The sequence below is a fragment of the Serinus canaria genome, chromosome 1, assembly GCF_022539315.1.
Source record: "Serinus canaria isolate serCan28SL12 chromosome 1, serCan2020, whole genome shotgun sequence".
Lineage (NCBI taxonomy): Eukaryota > Metazoa > Chordata > Aves > Passeriformes > Fringillidae > Serinus > Serinus canaria.
In genome coordinates, this window is record NC_066313.1 from 30366802 (window position 1) to 30386820 (window position 20019).

Consider the following 20019-nt stretch of genomic DNA (forward strand, 5'->3'; position numbering starts at 1 on the left):
TGTGAGCCACTCTGGCCTCAGTTTTGTCCTAATTTTTACCTTTTGGCTATCTGTGTCTGCATTCAGATGAGCTATGTTTTCCCCATACTCTTTTAAATTTTGGTTGAGCAGCACTTACATGCACAGAAAAGAGGCTTTTTTTTCTCTAGGACAATTTTTCAAGTGATGCTTTTCATTTACAAAAAAAACATAAGAACAAACATCAAAAAAAAAAAAAAAAACTTGAAAAGTCTAGAAGTAGAAAAATCCTTTCAAAATGTATGACTTTTATTCTATATATGATCAGTTGCCTTGTTCATAAAGTGTGAAAATCAAAGGAGACAGCAAAATAAATGTAAATGATTCTGGGGAGATTCCTGAGGTCGTGGATGGTCAGTAAACTTGATCACTTCTAAGGGCTCCCCAGTTGTGGAGGCTTCTGTGCTCACTAAGTGTCTTCCTACTTAACCTGCTAATGTGTCTTCGTACTTAACCTGCTAATTCCCTGATTTTTTTGACATTAAAAAGAGTATTATCAGAGAGAGAAGCCTGTCTGTGGCACAACCCTGATGAAATACAGAGCCCCCTTCAATTCTCAAAAAAAAGTCACTAATACCACTCAAACTGAGTGAAGCCTAGAATCAAGGCTTCCCCCTTCCAATTTCTAAATTATTTTAGAAGAGATCAGTGTTATCATCACACATCAGAAGATGGCCTGAAGGACTGACACTCAAATGTTTCCCATTAGTTGCACTGGAAGATTTTAAGAAAATCATGTAAGAAAAAACGTAGAAGACAGTCAAGCTGCCTGTGCCCTGTCCAGGTGGAAAGGAATTCCATATGATACATTGATTAGAATGTCCCCTGCTTTTCTTCAAGGCCATCTACTTTCTTCCACTTCTATTTACACACACAAAAAGCAAAATTTGGATGACTTTTAGTGTACAGACTGGTTTTCTCTCAAACTGTTTGGGACCTGATTTCCCAAATTTCACTAGATTTCTTGGACTCCTAAATTTTGTGTGATGAAGGATGCATAAAAGCCGCAATTTGCACATCTTAGTCCTTAGAGGAAAGATAAATTCACATTTCCTTTCTTAAACTGAAATGCTGAAGTCATCAAGTGAGAGGCCCTGACACAGAGCACATCAGGGTTTTCTTGTTATTTTGGAGCTGATTTCTTTCATAATTGCAGAGAACCAAGAGCTTATGGTGAAGACAGTAAGTAAATTCTGGTGGTTTTATTTCTATAATCAAAAAAACAATGGTATGCCTAAGAGGTAATGCTTGAAATTTTTAAAATTTTTTTTTTAATTTTTAAATTTTATAATCATAAACAGTGAATATTTCCAAGTATATCTCAAACTATCAAGAGTTACCTGCACACAGGCTTTGTACAGAAAGGATGAGTTGTATTTTTAATGTTCTTGGCTGAAAAAAGCTACTGTCTATCCCTGTTATGCCTTTGGGCATAAACTAACCCACCACACGCCCATGGGAAAACAACACACATTTGGAGATGCTTTAAGAAAAACAAAAGCTCAGTGCTCCCTGTCACAGCTCAGTTCATACAGAAGCTACAGTAAAACTCATTTGTGTTTGGGATTCTAGCTGTGGACAGGTAAAGGTGCTGCTGACAAACTGTTCTGCATCTGAAGGTTCCTGAAGGCATTCCTTATCTAAGGCTATTTCAAAGGCAGTTCTGCTTGCATCTGTCAGCTGATCCACAATAACTGTGCTGTCTTCTGGTCTTTCTTTTTTTATCTTTTCCTTTCCCTTTATGTTTTCTTATATGCGGAAGCTGATGCAAAGATAAATGTGAAAAGGCATGACATTTCCTTTTTGTTAGAAGCTCATGACTTTTATTATGCATGTCCCCAAAGGTAGCTTAACCAGCACCTGATGCTATTTCAGTATTTCTGCCTTCCAGTCAATGAAAGAAGAGTCTCTGGAACTAGGGAGCAATAAAGCTAATTCAGAATCAAAATGGTCATTCTGGTGTGAATATTAAAAGTTTTCTCTCAGATACACATGCACAAACACAGACAAAAGGGTTCAGATAGCCATCGTTCTGTGCCATTTACCCTGCAAAAATATATACACTCAGTTATAAATTCTTAGAAATTAATTTAAACTTGCACTTAGCTGCAAAGTCTGCTGCTTCTGTTTCAGATTTGAAGAAAGCTTGTCCACTTTTTCCAAGTATATAATTTCTAATAAAAAATTCTACCTGTGCTTGTGTTTTCTTGAATAACTTGTCAGATTATCACACCTACAAAAATCCTCCACTCGGCTGATATTTCAAGGTCTGAAATGTCATACAGATGTTTGACAGCTTTTTTTAAGAAATAACTTTCTATTACAACATGGGGTTTATAACTGTATTGGTAACATAATCATGTAAAGCTCTTCTGGTAGTAGAGCACCAAACAGATTTCTCCTCATTGTTCTAAGTTTTGGTGGGGACTCTGACATCCAGTAATGCAACAACGTGAAAACGTGATGAGAATTACATGAAAGAAACCTATCATTTAAAACATAAGAAAATCTAACAGAGGTCTCAAGCAGATAAAAAGAAAGCTCAGCAATCTGAATGTGTTCATTTATGGACAGAGCTATAGTTTTTATGTAGATTTAATTTCTGAGCTTTGCTGTACCCTGTCACTGATGCCATCCACGTGAGCATGTAAATATAGGCAACAGAAGTAAAGGCTGGTAAGACTACTTGGAACAAATGATGAACTGAAGTCTGAAAACACACATTGTACTGTGTCACTGGAAGTTAAATCTGCTGCAAGCAGAATGGGGAAGACCACCAGGAACTAATAGAGAAAACTTACAGGATATGGGGAAGAGACAAAAGGTGTGAGGGTTTTGTATGGCATTGCAAAATAAGATACACAGAAAGAGAACTGGTGAAATAATGGCAATGAACTTGGCCACTGGACCCACAGGATGAGAAAGCATAGCTGTGCAAATGATTTTCCATCTGGTTTACTCAATAAAACATACGTATGTTCAAAAGATGTTACATGGGAAAAACCCTTCAGCTGCTGTAATCTGTGAGTTAAGTCAGGTAGAAGAACTGAGATTGGTCTGTGGCTCAAAATCTCCACAGCAACAGGCATATCTGCTACTTTTGTTAATGCTAGGTGGAAAATGCTAATGTTTTAGAGTAGAGAAAGCAGTTGTTTCTGATTATACACAAATGCTAGTTTAAAGCTCAAATAAGTATGGATTTTCCCTAACGGTGAAAACAGCTCTTTAAGCCATTAACTTCTGTGTTTCCACAAGAAATAGGTATATTTAAAATAAATCCAAAATTCCATGGCTAGGCATTGTAAAAATTCTTCTTTTTTAAAAAGTAAATGAAATTCAAGGTCTGCTTTTGTTGTGGGCAAAGGTCAGTTGGAGGAACAGAGAAGACTTTATGATTCATTCTTCTTTCTTACTTGCTGTTGCTGGGAAGCTGTGAAGCCAGCCAAGAGATGGATTAATGAATGTCTTCTTTACACTTCCCATTTTATCCTTCCCAATGGTAAAAGGTGGTTGTTAAACCATGTAATGGAAAACTAGACTGATGGAGCTGGGTTATAGTTTTTGGAATAGTGCTTTTCAAACCATTCCATTTTCCCAATCTCATTTGTTCATTAATTCAGCTGTCTCTCTTACCACAGCCAGTGCTAAAATTCATATAGGAATGATACATCCAGCAAATTGCACATTGCTGTGTAGGCAGAAATTGCTCCCTTCAGATCCCTGGCAAGTGATAAGCACATGCCCTTGAGCCTGAGGGTTTTTTAAAAAATCTCTGTTGCATTATGAAAATCTCTGGAACTGATTAGAACAGTTTCTGAATAAGAGCATCTTCTTCTGCCACCTGTTCACCAAGGCCTTAGGAATCCCAGGAAGAAACTAAAAATCCAAACTCAAATTCCAAATCTGTCCAGTAGCAGAATATATCTGACAAACTGACTAACAGAAACAAGTTTGCTTATTAGAGGAGAAAAACAGATGAGCAATAAAGCTACCAGGCCAAAATCTTCCAGTGTGTCAGATAAGAGCACACTACTTCCCTTGATTCCCACCGTAGGGCTCTATACACTTGATCATCCCACTTGCATAAGAAAATTAATATTAGTAACAAAAAGTGGCATCAAGACTGAAAAGAAAGCAAATTAAACCAATCTGCCCCTTACACCTTGGTGTTTAGTAGAAATCTGCAATGAATAATGTGTTTTGTAAAAGATCTGTTTTAATAAAACCTGCCTTCATCTCAAAAGGGACTAGAACTAGAGTGAAATGAACACTAATAATACCATCTTCTCTACTACTTGGGAAAATCCTATTCATAAATCTATGAATGCTAATTAACCATCTTGCAGTAGCAAGCAGAATTGTACATTATTCCCAAATGAAAGCTTGGAAAGTGTTAAAAAAGACACCACATTGATGAATGTCTAGCCAGGGGTTTTGTGTACCTAAACTCTTCCTATCTGACAAAGTTTTCCTATTATTTTTTTCTTTTCTTAAATGACTTGTGTGAACTCTTTCAACAGCTACTTTAGTTCTTAAAAGATTGCAACTTGGCAATAGAACCATAAAATCATAGAATGCTTTGGGTTGGAAAGGACCTTAAACATCACCTACTTTCAAACCCTGCCATGGGACAATTTCCACTAGACCAGGTTGCTCAAGGACCCAGCCACCCTGGCCTTGAATGCCTTCCATTTGTGATGGGGCATCCACAGCTTCTCTGCACAACCTGTGCCAGTGCCTCACCACTCTCACAGTGAGGAACTCCTTTGTAATATCTTGCCTAAAGCTACCTTCTGTCAGTTTAAGCCATTGCCCCTTGTTCTGCCACTCCATGTCCTTGTCTAAAGTCCTTCTCCAGTCCTTTTGAGGCCCCTTTAGGCACTGGAAGGTGCTCTAAGGTCTCCTGGAGCCATCTCTTCTCCAGACGGAACAATATCAACTCTCTCATTCTGTCTCCATAGCAGAGGTGGTCCAACCCTCAGAGCATCTTCCTGGCCACCTCTGGACCTGCTCCAACATGTCCACATACTTCTTATATTGAGAGGCTCAGAGCTGGATGCAGCACTGCAGGTGGGGTCTCAGGAGAGTGAAGCAATAGTAGAGTGAGCATCTGAGATTGTCCCAGAGTCTGAACTTACCAGAAATCAAGCAGAAGCCACTATGAACAATAAAGTGGAATGAGTATATTTATGATTGACCTCTAAAGAGAGATATTATCTGATAACTGTGTTACAAAAAACCTGGTCTTTGTAAAAAGACTTGTAGGTAGAAACGTCCACAATAGGAAATCCATAAGTATTTATAAACCTCATGACAAACATGTGTAACTGCGATGTTAGATTGATGGAATAGGCTTAAAAAATTGTCCGTGAGACTCTCAGGAGATGGAAGCACACACAGCTGGCTTCAGACATGTCATCTCTGGAAATGAAGAAGTTGCATAGATACAAATGAGCTGCTCCCTGACACCCACTCTTCCATGGTGTGTCCCTGACCTTAAAAAGCCTCTTTAGGATTGCCAAAGACTAGAGAGACTTGCCAGCACAGACTAGAGCCATCACAAAACCCCGAGGCACTGCTGCATGACACATACCAGCCCTCAGGTCTGTCAGGTCTCTAGAGAAGCACAAACCAGGCTGAGATTCAGATCTTTCAAGGTACCCACACACTTTTCAGGATAAAGGCTTGGGAGAGAGGCACATTTCTGCAATTCTTAGTTTGAAGTCCAGCCCTGACAAGTGTGATCATCTGAGTGAATGTGTATAAAGCCTTGAGAGAGCTGATTACCAAAGGTAGTTTTCCACATGGACTATTAATAAGAATAGATTTTAATTGAAGATTTTAATTGAATTACTAACAGTGTAAGGCACCATTCAATGAGACTGAGGGAAGAGAGGGGTTTGGAAACCAAAGTAACTCGGTTCCTGTTGGCTGTGTTCATGCAGAGGTGCATATATTCTGCAAACAACTCCACTGAAATCAATGTGTATCTCTGTAGAATAACTTCTTGACCAGTTGGATTAGGAGAAAAACAGTGTGGCTTCTTTGAGTGAGAAAAGTTGCATAGAAGTATAGCATTATTTTTATACCCTTTCTTATTAATATGTTAAACTTCTCATCATTCTTCAGAGGAGATGAAGCAGAGCAATGCTCAACACAACAGTAGGTTACAGTCAACTGTGTCATTCTGTCAGATAGATGGCTTTTACGTGGTGTATCCTGGACAGCCAAAATATCAAGAGGGTAATTTGTCTCTAAATTATGGCTGTTAGTAATTAATCCTCTTTTACTCTGGACTTGGGTGACCTTTATAAAGAGGCAGTTTAAATTAAAAAAAAAAGAAAAAAAAAAAAAAGGGAAGAAATGAGACATCTCTTCACAAACATATATGCTTTTGTCCTAAACTTGTAGTAAGAACTATGAAAAGAATAGAACACCCTACAGCTGACTCAAAATATAGACCAGAAGATGCATACAGATGACTTCTGCTGTATTTGAGGATAAAAGACTTCTCTGTAGTGGCAGTGGGAAGCCTGTGACCTCTCCAAGGCTTGCCAAAATCAGGTCATCTCTGTGATAAACTGCTCAGTCCTGCATTTCCATCTCGAAAAGTTTCCTGATGAGGTGTGAAGGAAAATGTCCGGCCTCTGTAGATATGGTGTTTCTTAAAACCTTGATGAAAATCAAATGTCTCCCTCCTTTTATTAGGGATGTTAAACAGAAGCAGCTGTGCAAGGGACATGCAGTCTCTTAGCATGACCTTCAGAACTGGTACATGCTCACTGGTAATTGCACAGCCATAGCTGCTTATCATACAGAAAGTGAATCCAACACCTTGTAGGAAATACCTCTGAGGAAACAGAGTCATGATGAAATGCTGCCCTGCTTTATTTTTGTGGGTGAATTCAAGCATTTATAAAAATAAACTACATCCATGGCAGATAAAAAGCAGGCATAGTTTTTGTGCAGGCTGTTTGGGGTGAGACAGCTCTGCCTGTTTCTGTTACCAAAGATTGCCTCACTTCCAAACTTTTGGTTGAACCTTTAGTTTTGTTAAAAAAAGAGAGGAAACCATTCCAAAGCTGTCCCACATATAAGGAGCAGTGCAACCCTTTAACATAGGTTAAAAAAAAAAAAAAAAACACATAGGAGAAGTAGAAGGATTTGGTGGTGAAACCATCCCTGTGTTTGAGCTGCTTTGGTTTTTGATGGTCGGCAATTTGGGTTTGTCTGGGAAGGTTAAGTAGGGAAACCCTTTTTTTGCAATATTTATTTTTTCTCATCTGAAAATCTGGGAGCTTATCTGAAGAACAGTGGTGACTTCTCTTTCAGATACAGCAATCTCTTGCATCTCAGATTCATTATATGTGATTTTAAGCTCAATCTAATTGAGACTGCCTTATCTATGTTATTCTTGGAAACCAGAAGATAATCTTTAAGAGCTACAAGTTTATCTTTTCCCTTTCTAGCCACATCTCAACTCGAAAAAGCCCATGCCATCACCCTGCTCTGCTTCATTTATCAAAATAATACAGCAGCTAATCCTTCTGGAAGGACCCAATGTGAGACATGCAGGGCAGGACAGCCACATCCCCAGGGCTCTTTTCGGGAGTCAGGGGGGCTGTGTGCCCATACTGTTGTTCCTAGGAGGTTTGGTTGACTGATTGGGACAACTGAATTTGAACACACATCACAACGTGATGGGGAAGGTAACAGCCCTGTAGGACCTGAACCCCTTCTTAATCCCCATCTGCAAGTCTGTGTCTAGGGAGGATGACCAGAAATTATCACCTCTCCATGAGACCCAAAAGATTAAGATGGTGTCTCCTAGTCCATCACTATATCATGTCAAAACCTGTCCTGTTTTGTGTATTAAGGCAAATCGTCAATTTTCAGAGCTGTCAGCTCAGTTCCCAGACCTGTGTTTGCTGCACAGAAAATACCCATCCTGCTTCTGTTCCAAACCCCAGCATATTCCAACCTGAGCCAAATGTCCACATGGTAAATGATCGTATTAGGTGTAAAGGTTCCCTTAGAGAACTGAGACCTGTGTTTATTTGCATAATAGGTGAGGTCTGCTATTAGGGTTAAATGAGGGAATGGGATGTTTGTACGAAGATGTTTAAATAGTTCTGGTTCAGTGAGTGCAGATTCCCAGTAAGCATTATAACAGACATGGATAAAGAATGCTGGGAACTTAACTGCTTGTCCAGGTTTAGGCATAAGTTTAACAATTGCTTTCTTAAGCATTTGTTTGGCTTTCTTACTATAAATATGGAGCAAAAAAGTCTCCTACTTTCTTGAAGACTGTGCTTATTTCTGAAGTTTCTTTTCCTGACTTCTGTACCAAACAGTTCACAGGGATGTGGATATATACACCTAATGCATCCAAAACTTAGATCAGGTCTCCAGATCTGAATGGACCAATTCAGAAATCTTAAACCAATTTATTCCTAACACTCATGGTGTTCCAATTCAATTATGTCACAGAACATGATGTCTTAATCTTCAGGGAAACCGATCAAATCACATGGTGGTGGCCCATTGAAGGAGTGGGTTCTTGTAGAGAAATGGCAGTGTTGGAGATGTTGGAGATGCTGGGCTGTTGGCACAGAGAGGAATATGTGAACTTAAGCGTAAGTCAAGTCCTGAAGCACAAAAAATGTTTTAAGATCAGTGAACTGGACAATGTTGTTGATTCCTGTAGCAAAGAGGGAATGTTTGAAAAAGCAACAACTGTATGAACGGCCCAAACATGAATACTTAGTCAATGGTTCAGAGTTGAAGGCATTAGGAATGGAAAAGACCTATAGGGGGAACCATGATTATTCTGCTTCAGTGCTCTGTCCTGTGTTTCAAACTGCACGGAGACTTCTCTGACCAAAATGTAGATTTTTATATGTGCACTGTGCTATCAGCTTGATTTAGCGTCCTGAGTCACTCTCTTGTAGAAAGAATATTAAATTGCAAAGCATGAACAGGGATTTAAAAAAAACAAGAAGTGTGTTTTGCTTTTTTTTGTTGTTTGTTTTCCCTTCCTCTTCCCTCTTTTTTTTTTTTTTTTTTTTACTAGGTTATGAATACCTGCATGCATTAAACTCTCGGCAAGGCCTAACAAATATTACTAGGCAGAAGGGAAACATTTTATTTTCACAATGTTTGAAACAGGTATGTACAATGCAGGGATTCACACCAAACAAAAACCTGCTAAACAAAACTGGCTGTTTTACCAGCTGAATGCAAAGTGCAAATCCTTCCCCCAGGACATGATTTTTAGTGGTAGAAAGCGAGGTATGTAGAAAAAAAGGTGAGATCTTACAAGAATAGGAAATTGCTTCAAGTCATCCTTCCAGAATCAGGGACAGAGAGGAGGGAGGAAAAAATTGCAGAAGTATGTGAAGACAATTTCTGAAAAATTTCAGCTTGTGGCCATGTGTGGCACTCATAAGCTCAATATGTGGCTATATTATATATGCTGATTTACACACTCTGCAAGAGAACTTAGTTCTGAAACATGACAAGAGAACAATGCCTATCCCAACATGGGATCCTTATGGCACTTCAAGGCAACATACTTGCCAAACTAAAGATAAATTTCAAGAGGAGTCACAAAAGCCATTGCTATATGTGAAACAGTGGAAGCAATTTTACTCTCAAGAGGTCCACTGTTGTTTCTGTTGCCTTTTGAAAAGCCCAGGAAGCTTGCTGTCATTTTGATTCTGGAGACTAACCTCTGATCAAAGTTTTCTGTAGCTTTCCTCCTTTTTGACAAGTCCCCTTTCTTCCACCTCAGTTGTTTTATGTAAAGCAAAAGTTTGCAGCAGCCTGCAGGAAGGCAAGCCACAGCCTCCTTGCCCAGCAGCAGTTCAACACTCTCAGAAGTGAAGGCACAAGACAGGAGCAGAAGTACAAAGATGGGGAGCTGGCCTAAATGAATGACCATCCCAGCTACACACTTGAAACAGAAAGAAATTCAGTAAAATCCAAAACCAGAACACTGAAAGTTTCAATGCCAAGGGTGGTAAAACACTGGTACAGGTTGCCCAGAGAGGTAGTGGGTGCCCCATTCCGGGAAACATTCAGAATCATGGATGAGGCTCCAAGTGATCTGATCAAGATGGATTAGATGAGCTTTAAAGGTTTCTTCAATGCAATGCATTTTATGGTTCTGTGAATTCCACCTTTTTCCAGATCCTGAATGTGTTATGGCAAATGCATTCTTCCTGCTCTTTGCTCTCTTTCCTTTTTAGCCTGGCTGAAACCTGCATGGCTTCTTAAAAAGACTGGTTTTGCTAGTGGGTTCCAAGGCTAAGAACTCTCCCTGCTGTTCTGCCAATCTGAGAATAAATATGTCAATATGTACAGGGATATAGCCTTTGCAATAAGACCTGGGCTTGTCTGCCTGTGCACCAAGTTCATCAGAAGCAGTTCTGTCAAGGACTCTTTTGCCTTGGTTTAATGGTTGGCCTCAGCACTACATGGCCCTAAGCAAGGTACATAGCTGCAGGACTTCAAGGTTTAAAACAGACATGAAAGGAACTGGCAAAGAACTGGGGTTATGTGAGCTTATGCAACAACCAATTGTAATGTATTTACTTTCTCTGAACTTTTTTAGATTTTCTTTGGATGGGAGCTCTTTGAGTGGGAAAGAGACTTGAAAAAGATACTAATTAGAAACTTGCTAAACAACCAAACAGATGACAAATGTCTCCACCATTGAAAACTAGAGGTGAAAAAGACCATTTGCATCCTGTTTACCACTTCCAAAGATCAGGTATGACACTATACTCATATATTATCATGTATTTTACTCTGATAGACTTTAAATTACTCAAGTCATAAGGTCTATAGACTATACAATATGCTGCACAGTATTTGCAGTATTTTTTGAATGCAAATTTATATTCTAGGTAGACTGATAAGAAAAGTGATGTAGCTGAGGGAGTAAAACACTACTCACTTTTTATCAAGATGACCTTTAGTGAGATGGAACTGTAATCCTCATTAACAAAAGCAACAGAATATTTACAGAGAGTACTTCATATTACAATTAAAGTAGGCATCTATCTGAATGCTTCTGAAATGTATAACAAAAGATGCTTGTCACCAAAGTTAATTTCTATCAAAGGGTGATCTGATTGCTAAAGAAGTTTGCTTTGCCTTGAAAATCATTGGCAAAAAAAAGTCAAGCTTCAGGTGACCAGCAGAAGAGATTACATCAAAAGCATTAAAAAACAGGAATAAAGTCTTGCCAAGTATTTTTCTCTTTATGCTGAAGATATTTCAGTAATATTCATATTTCTGCCATACAGGCCATCTAGTACACATTACTGCAGAAAGTTCCCATTCTTTGATATTCCATTGAGAATCTAAAAGTGACTTTAATATAATTCAGGCTTCAAACCCTTTTCTGTGAACTTGCTCTAATTATAGTGACCAACTGCTGCAGGCTAATGCCACCCCTGAAGTAGGCAGTTATATCTGAGGGGCCATAAACTCAAAAGTAACAAATCCAAGTTACCCTGTGTCCTCAGGGAAGCTGTGTAACATTCAATACATACCAAAGTGGTCTTCCAACTTTCTAATTTCAGGTATTTGACACTCAGCCTGAACTCATGCCAGTGATTATTTGCATCACTTTCCAACCTGCAGGACTCTGTGTCTGTTATCTGAGTTACTGTCACTACCTCTTTGAAAAGCACCAGGACCCATATGGCTTGATTTAATGCCTCATGAAATTAAATAAGCAGCACAACATCCACCAAATCACTCCTTTTCAGAAGGATCCTAATGATTCTCATGAACTCCTATCCAGCCCAACTGATCCAGACTTCCCTCCCTGTTAGGCAGTCTTCCCTTACTGAATACAGTTGGCACACACTGAACATTTTTCCTCGTCAGATCTCTGAACTGATTGCTGAGCAGCCTAACCCCTGGAAGATGTCCTGTGTGCTTAGTGAATTTTTCATGAATCCCACATTAAATCTGCAGGCCTTGAGGTGCACTAAGGGAACTGACATATTTACCCTTCCAGATCAGCACCACTGTTATCTTTCCTAAGAAAGCACAGGAGCACCTTTGTTTTCAAAGGAGATGTGGGCAAAAGAAAAACCATGGTCCTCTCATGTCACTCAGCTGCCACATCATCATTCTTCCCAACTGCATTCCTTAGGCCATTTATTAGCATTGCTAATACCGAGCACCTCATTTTTATGCCGCTAGCAGCAATTGTGAAAGCCATACTGAACTTTCTAATCCATTTATCTATTAATTTATTATCTAATTAAGGCTCAAAATGACAGTCCTATTTGTTTAAAAATGCCCTCAAACTAAACCAATACAAAACACACATGCATTCAAATCAATTAAAATGCTACTCGCTAATGTTTTCCTTAATCAGTTGGTAACTGTTCCATTACCGTTTAAAGAAAGGCAAAATTAATTTTAACTTCATCGTAATCGTGCGACCTACTTACACGGTGCCAAACAGATACAAATGGATGTTACTGTCATGTCATAAGGGCACGGAATCACATCAGCCATGAATTTTGCAAGAGCTGTCCTAGGAATAAGGCATTTTTGCATAAAAGGGCCCTAGAACATTAGTTTAAACGCTGTCACTGAAAGGCAGGCAGGCAAAAATGGAGATTTCAGAAGAGTTTATTACAGTTTACATCATACCTCGTGCTGCATCTCTGTGATTTTTTTCTTCCAAGGGCTATGCCTTTTGCACAACAGCAGCAGAATCTAGTGCCACATGCCTAACGCCTCATGTTCCTTACAGGAAAAAATGAACGCATCTCCCTGTGTTGTTTAAACAAAGCCTGAGCACATTTTTTACCTATTAAGCTGTGCCAGGGACCCTTTCCACGCCATCCAGGCACAGAGAAATCCTACACAATACCTTAATGTCATTTGTTTCAGCCACTGACTTCAAAAAACAGTTGTGCCTCTTTCTTTGGATGCAAAAAGTGCAGGCACTGCACGTCTAAACTACGTGCAGATGTCACACCTTCTTGATACTTTCACCCTTCCTGAAGTGAAAGATTGAACTCAATGATAATTGCTTACTATGGCAAAGAATTTCTGGGGCACAGCTGGGAGAGTTCTGCTCCCTTTCCTCTTTCCTTGCTGCTGGAGTTGCAGTAGTAACTGCACAGATTATCACGCTGGAGAGGGTTGCTCCATTTGGTTATTTAGAAACATTTTAAGAGCATCTTTCAAAGCCCACAGTAATGCAAACTGACACCAAGGTCTGAAACACAAATCCCTGCAGACTCAGTCTATCCTGTTCAGGCCTGAAAATGCATGGAGGAACATTCATTCATTCTCCAGAGCTGTGTTTGGCCATGATTAAACTGCTGCTTTTCCACTCCTGCATGAAGCATTGCTTTCCCTTCTGCTCATTATTTATAGTACACCATAAGATATTTTTAAAATGAGGAGAGGAAGAAAAAGCCAGATTGAAGATACATAGACCTGTAGTTTCTGTAACTAAGAATGACTAAATAACATTTCTCAATCTATTTACTTCCTGCAAATTTTTTTCTTTTCTTTTTTTAAGACAAAACAGGTAGCCAAAAGAAAAAGAAATTTCATAAACAGGATGTTTATACATACTACAATTCAACTCTTGTATTGGCAGAGTTTAAAAACCCCAGCTCTGTAGTGACTGAAATGACACAACAAACATACCTGGGATGGAAATCATTCACTATGCCTGAATTTTCTGCAAATCTTTTAAAAAGTGAAGAAATACACCTGAAGACACTTCTTTTCCTTTGCAAGGGAAAACAAGAGAGCAGCAGAGTGCTCTCAGGATCTGATAATGATCCTTCTGAAGTCCTGAGAAGACTGTATCTGAGCTTCAAACCCTCACTGCCTTCCAGCACTAATGTCAGCCCACAGGCTTGCAAGCTGGTTTTCAAGTGACAGCTAAGCCACCTGAAGAGTTGTGCAGTTCAGTGGGGATTTTTCTGATCAGGTTTACTGGATGATGTCTTCCTGAGTGACAGTGATGGTCGGAGCACCGGATATGTGTTCAATAAAGCACATTCCACTCCCAGAGCTTATTTCTTTCCTTTTGTGCTTTATTTACCCTAGCTGACACTATGACACTTAATTAGTCTTAAAATTTGAAATGTTTTTTGGATTAGAGATTTGTTTCCTAAAGCCTGGGAGGAAGTGCTAGGTCTGATTAGTGATGCCTGACTCAAAGGAAAGCAAACTCCCAGAACAGCCTCCTGACAGCTAATCTCCCATCCTGCATGATGTTAGACCATGAGAGGAAACCACTACTGCAAAGGATTGGGACCTATCCCTGTCAAATACCTTCAGTGAGCAGAATAAACAGTGGCCATGTAAGAAACCTCTTACTCTGGTGGTGACTGGTGCCTCATGTGAACAGCCTGAAGGTAACTCTGCACTGCATGGTTTTGGTAGCAAAAGAGGCTTTACCAGGGCATGGCTGAGCTCCCCCTGGGTTCTGTTTCTGCATCAGAATCACAGAATGGTTTGGGTTGGAAGGGACCTTAAAGACCATTTAGTTCCAAACCCCTGCCATGGGCAGGGACCTATTCCATAGACAGATTGCTCAAAGCCCCATCCAATGGAGCCTTGAACGCTTCCAGGGATGGGGCATCCACAACTTCTGTGGGCAACCTGTGCCAGTGCCTCACCTCCCACATTGTAAAGTGTTTCTGGTTCGCTGGTTGCTGGTTGCAGCAAAGATGCTCTCTGTGGAATAGGGATATTCCTTGTGTTACTGAAATAGGTCAGCTCCAAATCATAAAGAAAAAACAAAACAAAACAAAACTGTTACCTCTCCCTTAGGATCTTTTCTACCAAACAGAACTCACAAGCAGCACTGCTGCTGTCAGCAGAGAGTTCTTTGCTAAGGCTTCTCACTGGAGGAAGAGGAGGAATTACTGCTCGACTGGTAGACTGGACTGGCAGCACCACTGTGAGCAGAGGGGCAGGACACAGTGCAAGGGGAGCAGTTCATGAGGAGGATGGTGGCTGGAACCTTGACTGAAGGACTCACCAGAGAAAAATGATGACTGAGAGCTAAGGCTACAAATCGAAGGGTCACTCCATGGAAGGATGAGCCTTCAGAAGGTCAGACACCAAGACCAGATCTTTTTGGGGAACTCAAAAGTGGACCCTGTGGTTGCTGTTCCAACTCAGTCAGGCCATGGTACAGTCAGCAGCACTGGCCTATCTGCCTATCAGCTGAGCAGATAGGCAGATAGGCCAGCTAAGCTCCACTAGGCAAGAGGGTACAGGCAGTCATCCTCTCCCCCACATTGCCACAACATTCCCTTGGATCATGTTGCTCTGGCCACATCCTTACACTCCATAGGGAGGCTCCTTCAGCATACCCAAGTCAAGTGCATGTCTGTCCTGGACTTCCCTGCTGGCAGACTGAAGTCAGCACCCATGCAAGCATCCTACACACTCAAAAGGACACCGTGGCTGTGCCTGGGGCTGTGCTTGTAGACTTTCTCAGTGTAGCACACATGTTTACTCCTGAAGGCAGCCTCAGTGATCAGAAGTGCTACACATCCAGCTCTGAATATAATTTTGCCAAAACTTAGCAGTAGTAGAGTGCAAACTGCCTTGGAGAAGAGGAAGATGAAAGGCCATGATCTGCTCTCCCATGTAGTAAACTAAAACAAGCTTATAACACTGTTTCAATGCAATAATAATATATTAATACTTCATTTAATTTAATAATAAGCTTGGGGAGAGGATTGGTTGAAAACAAATAATTGCAGTGGCATATCCTGCCTATATTATGATCATTCTGAATATCTATCAAAGCACAACCCCACATCTATTGATGCACATTTATCACAGCTATATCAATATCTTCCTATATCAATATATGGAGTGGGGGCATTGAGAGAGTATCCTAATATTGATGTGGGATAATTGCTGACAACAAAATCACTGACATTTATATGGAGTTTCTGTACTTCAGATAATTCCAGGAACGTGCTATAAGAAAAGTAAAGATTTCCTCTTGTTCAGTTTTCGATTTTCAATTAATTTGATACTATAAATGATGCTATGCTATAGAGAAGCTGACATAAAACCAGGTTGTTAAGGAAAATCTCTGCAAAATGTTTGCTAGTATTTTTAATTCTTTTAAAAAAACCTATCTCCCTATGCAATTTTATTTCAAGAAGCAAAAGGTTATCTCTGTTGTAAAGACACATAATGGAGAAAACACTCAAACTGTTGCAATGTCATTGCCAGAATTTCTCCTCCAGCATGACTGTGTTCTCAATTACAGCAGAAAAATTGTGTTAAATATCAGTCAGAGAGGAACATCATCCAGTAGCTGTATACTTCTGAAAAGCTTCTAAATTCCAAATAAAGAAGATTTTTTTTTAACCTACATTATGCTCAGTTTAGGAAAATAAAATAGAAATCAAATAGAAATGGCTGAGAAAGAATAGCAGAAATCTCCAAGCTATAGCCCAGAAGGGGGACCCAGGATTTCTATTTACTAGAATTATTATTGGTATTGTTATGTTGTCATTCACAGTGAGCCAAAACCCTTTTACCGTGAACTTCTGCAAGTTACCCGTCACCCATGATTTGCTTGCCTCATCTCTAAAGTGGAAATAAATGTCCTTTCCACAGCTGGGTCTTGTAAAGTTGCATTTTCAGGATTGGAATGCCACTATAAATGGGTTTCTTATTCAGGGCTTTATAAACTGTAATGAAAAAAGGCTGAGTAATCACTGACAGTGTTGATGTCTTATCTGAGATTCGCCCTGAGATCCCTCTAGTCACAGGAAAGTGACAAATTATTTTTCTTGTGTTTCTAATAGAGTCAAAATGAGCATGGTTCTTTGTAATAGTCAGTTCCTTAACAAGCTCATAAACTTTCATTATGTCTTGCTCTGCAGAAATATTTGTACTGCAGAACCAGACATCAAAGATATAATGTAGCTCTGGACACTGGGGCTACTTCACCAACTGCTGCTTGCAGGTTATCTATAAGAGAGCAACATATTGTTTTGCTTTTATGAGATCCTGTAAAAGGAAAGCTGGTACTTAGAAAAAAATGAAATGGTGCAAGCAATATATTGGCTGGATTAACTTCACCTCTAGTACGTTTAATTTGACGGAATCTCTACCAAGTTTCAGTATAAACGTGTTGTGACTGTGCTTACATGGAAAGTAAAAGAGGGCTCAAGCTCCAGTTCATATAAATTTCCTGGTTAATGTTGCTGGGCTCACCGTGGTCATGGACCATCTTGTGTCAGCCTGCCTCTGTGTTTGGGGCCAAATCCATCCTCCTTCATCCATGCATCTTTCCAGGAGAAGTTTCCTTGCTTCTTTCTTGATGCCCAGTGCGTGCCCATATGTTTCTAATCAGGTTGGATCTGGCCCATCATAGCTGCTAAAACACAGCATTGTTCTGAAAGCTGGTAGGCACTACTTGGTTAACAAAAGGCAAGCATACACCATCCCTAGTGGAATTTTCATCACACTGATTCATTGCCTTTGTGCCAAGAATAGAGCACGGAACTCAGTTTTGCTCAGTTTAAAATCTGAGGAAAAATTAAAAGCTGCTGGCTATTGCCTTTTTTGAGAATGCATTAGGAAATGCTATTCTGTCTAACAAGTGTCTCTGTCTCCTTGAGATAGAAAAAAAAAATTAAAAAGTATCTCATCTCACATCCCACAAACAGTACAGATGGTCACTGACCAGCAGTCCAAGGTGGGGACTTAGAAGTGACAAAGACACAAAGGCATCCATTACCCTGGAACAGATAATCAATAATAAGTGGGATGGATGGATGGATGGATGGATGGATGGATGGATGGATGGATGGATGGATGGATGGATGGATGGATGGATGGATGGATGGATGGATGGATGGATGGATGGATGGAAGGAAGTGGCGGAAGTTGCGGAAGGAAGGAAGTGGCGGAAGGAAGTGGCGGAAGTAAGTGGTGGAAGTGGCGGAAGTGGCGGAAAGTGGCGGAAGAAGGAAGGGAAGGGAAGGGAAGGGAAGGAAGGGAAGGGAACGGGAAGGGAAGGGAAGGGAAGGGAAGGGAAGGGAAGGGAAGGGAAGGGAAGGGAAGGGAAGGGCAGGGAAGGGAAGGGAAGGGAAGGGAAGGGAAGGGAACGGGCAGGAAGGGACGGCACGGGAAGTGCATGGCAGGGAGGGAAGGGCAGGGCAATGGCATGGACGGGCCGGGGGAAGTTTCCGTGACGTGGGTACGGGTAGCGTTAATGTGGAAGCGGGGCCGGGGCCGGTCCGGGAGGGGACAGGGGCATGGGGCATGGGCCGGGGGAAGGGGTGACAGGGGCCGGGGGCAGGTGGCACTGGGGCCGTGTGCCGTGGGCAATTTGGCCTGGGCCGGGTGCCACCGGGCCCAAGTGAAAAAAACCACAATTGATATAATTCTGTGAGGATAGGCCAATTTGAAAAGTTCTGAGAGATTAATAAACAGCAGGTCTGTGCTTTGATAATTAATCTCTGTTAACAAGTTTTAGTCCATGCATGCAGTATTTATTTTTTGTTTTGGTAATTTTTGAGAGGGTGGAGGGAAGGAGAAGATTATGGGATCTTCAACACAGAATGAGACAAAGAGTTAATGGGAGAGATTACTGCTGTATAATCCTTAGCTGTATAATCCTTAGCATAAAAGCATTAGATACCTGTACTGCTACCATGCCTGCTTGCAGAGATATGTCATTGCCAGGAATTTAGTTGCTGTTTCTGTGGCCTCTGTAGCAGTAAGAAAAATTCAAACCGAAGCTGCTATTCTGTATGGTTTCCTTGCAAATCCATTGGATTTTGCTCACAGGACCATAAAAATTGCCATGCTGGGTCAGATCAATGGCCCATATAATCCAGTAGTCTTTCTCCAACAGTGACTAATACTATATGTTTTGGTAAATCACAGGAAAATGTAAGAAACCTTTCATGACCAATTATGGAACAACTTTCCCATAGAAAGAAGGCTTATCCTAACTTCTGGTAAAAAATAAAGGTTTTTTTGCTTAGAGTCTGAAGGATTTCTACTAGCTCCTGTCCAACATGACTCTGGTTATATTTGCTATTAATATAAATATCCATTCCTTTTTTAAATTTGGTTAAGTTTAACTTAACATTACTGTGTTGCAGTGAATTTTACAGGTTAAATTATCTTTAGAAGTCTGCCTTTTATCACTTCAAAACGTACTGCCCTTCTGTTGCAATGGATGGCTCTTGTTTTTATTTTATGAGTGGGAGTAAATAAGGCTGCCAATATACTGTCTCTGTAGTATTCAGGATGCAATATAATTCCAGGAGACACCTTTTTATTCACCTTTTCTTTAAAGGGACTGTTCCTCTCTCTCACCTTTGCATTCTTCCTAATAATTTTTTGCTGTGAGAGACTTCTTCCAGTCTTGAATCCGTCTATTTCTCTAAATATAAAAGGAAGTGTTTATTTAGATCTACTCTTTTCTTCTCTATTGTTATTCTCCATTTAACTGGAAAACTACAATGACTTTGGCATTGAAATCTAATTTCTGAAGGTCTGATTTGAAATTCCCTTAACCAGTCATTGCATTCTTATCAAGCTCCTGCCACCACAGCCATGAGACATTAGGCTGTTTGTGGTATTTTTCTTAAAATCCAGTTTTAATATTCTAGCAATGTAAACAATTTCCTAAGCCCAGTTGTGCACTGAGTGCATGATTTCCCTGAACTGTTGTTTATAAGGACCAACAATTCTCTCCTAAAACCCTTCAGAATCTATCAGTATGTTGGAGTTTCCAACCTGTGTATTCTCACCTCTGATTTTTCTCATCTGTGTATTCCCAGACAATTGTTCAGTTGCTCTTCTGCTTTGGAAGGTGGCCCTGGACTTCCTCCTTGGACTCTTCTGGCCCTGTCACTACTTTACCGTCATCTGCCAGTGTTGCTCCTTCCCTCTTCACTGCTTTTTCAAGTTAGAAAGGGGTTTATTAAATATATTCTAATCATT

At 40.2% G+C, this 20019-nt stretch overlaps 1 protein-coding gene across 3 annotated transcripts in view; it reads right to left on the reverse strand.

The window, feature by feature from the left end:
* TENM4 (teneurin transmembrane protein 4) overlaps positions 1-20019 on the reverse strand; it is a 593501-nt gene that overhangs the window by 267697 nt on the left and 305785 nt on the right. The gene's annotated exons all lie outside the window — the stretch shown is intronic.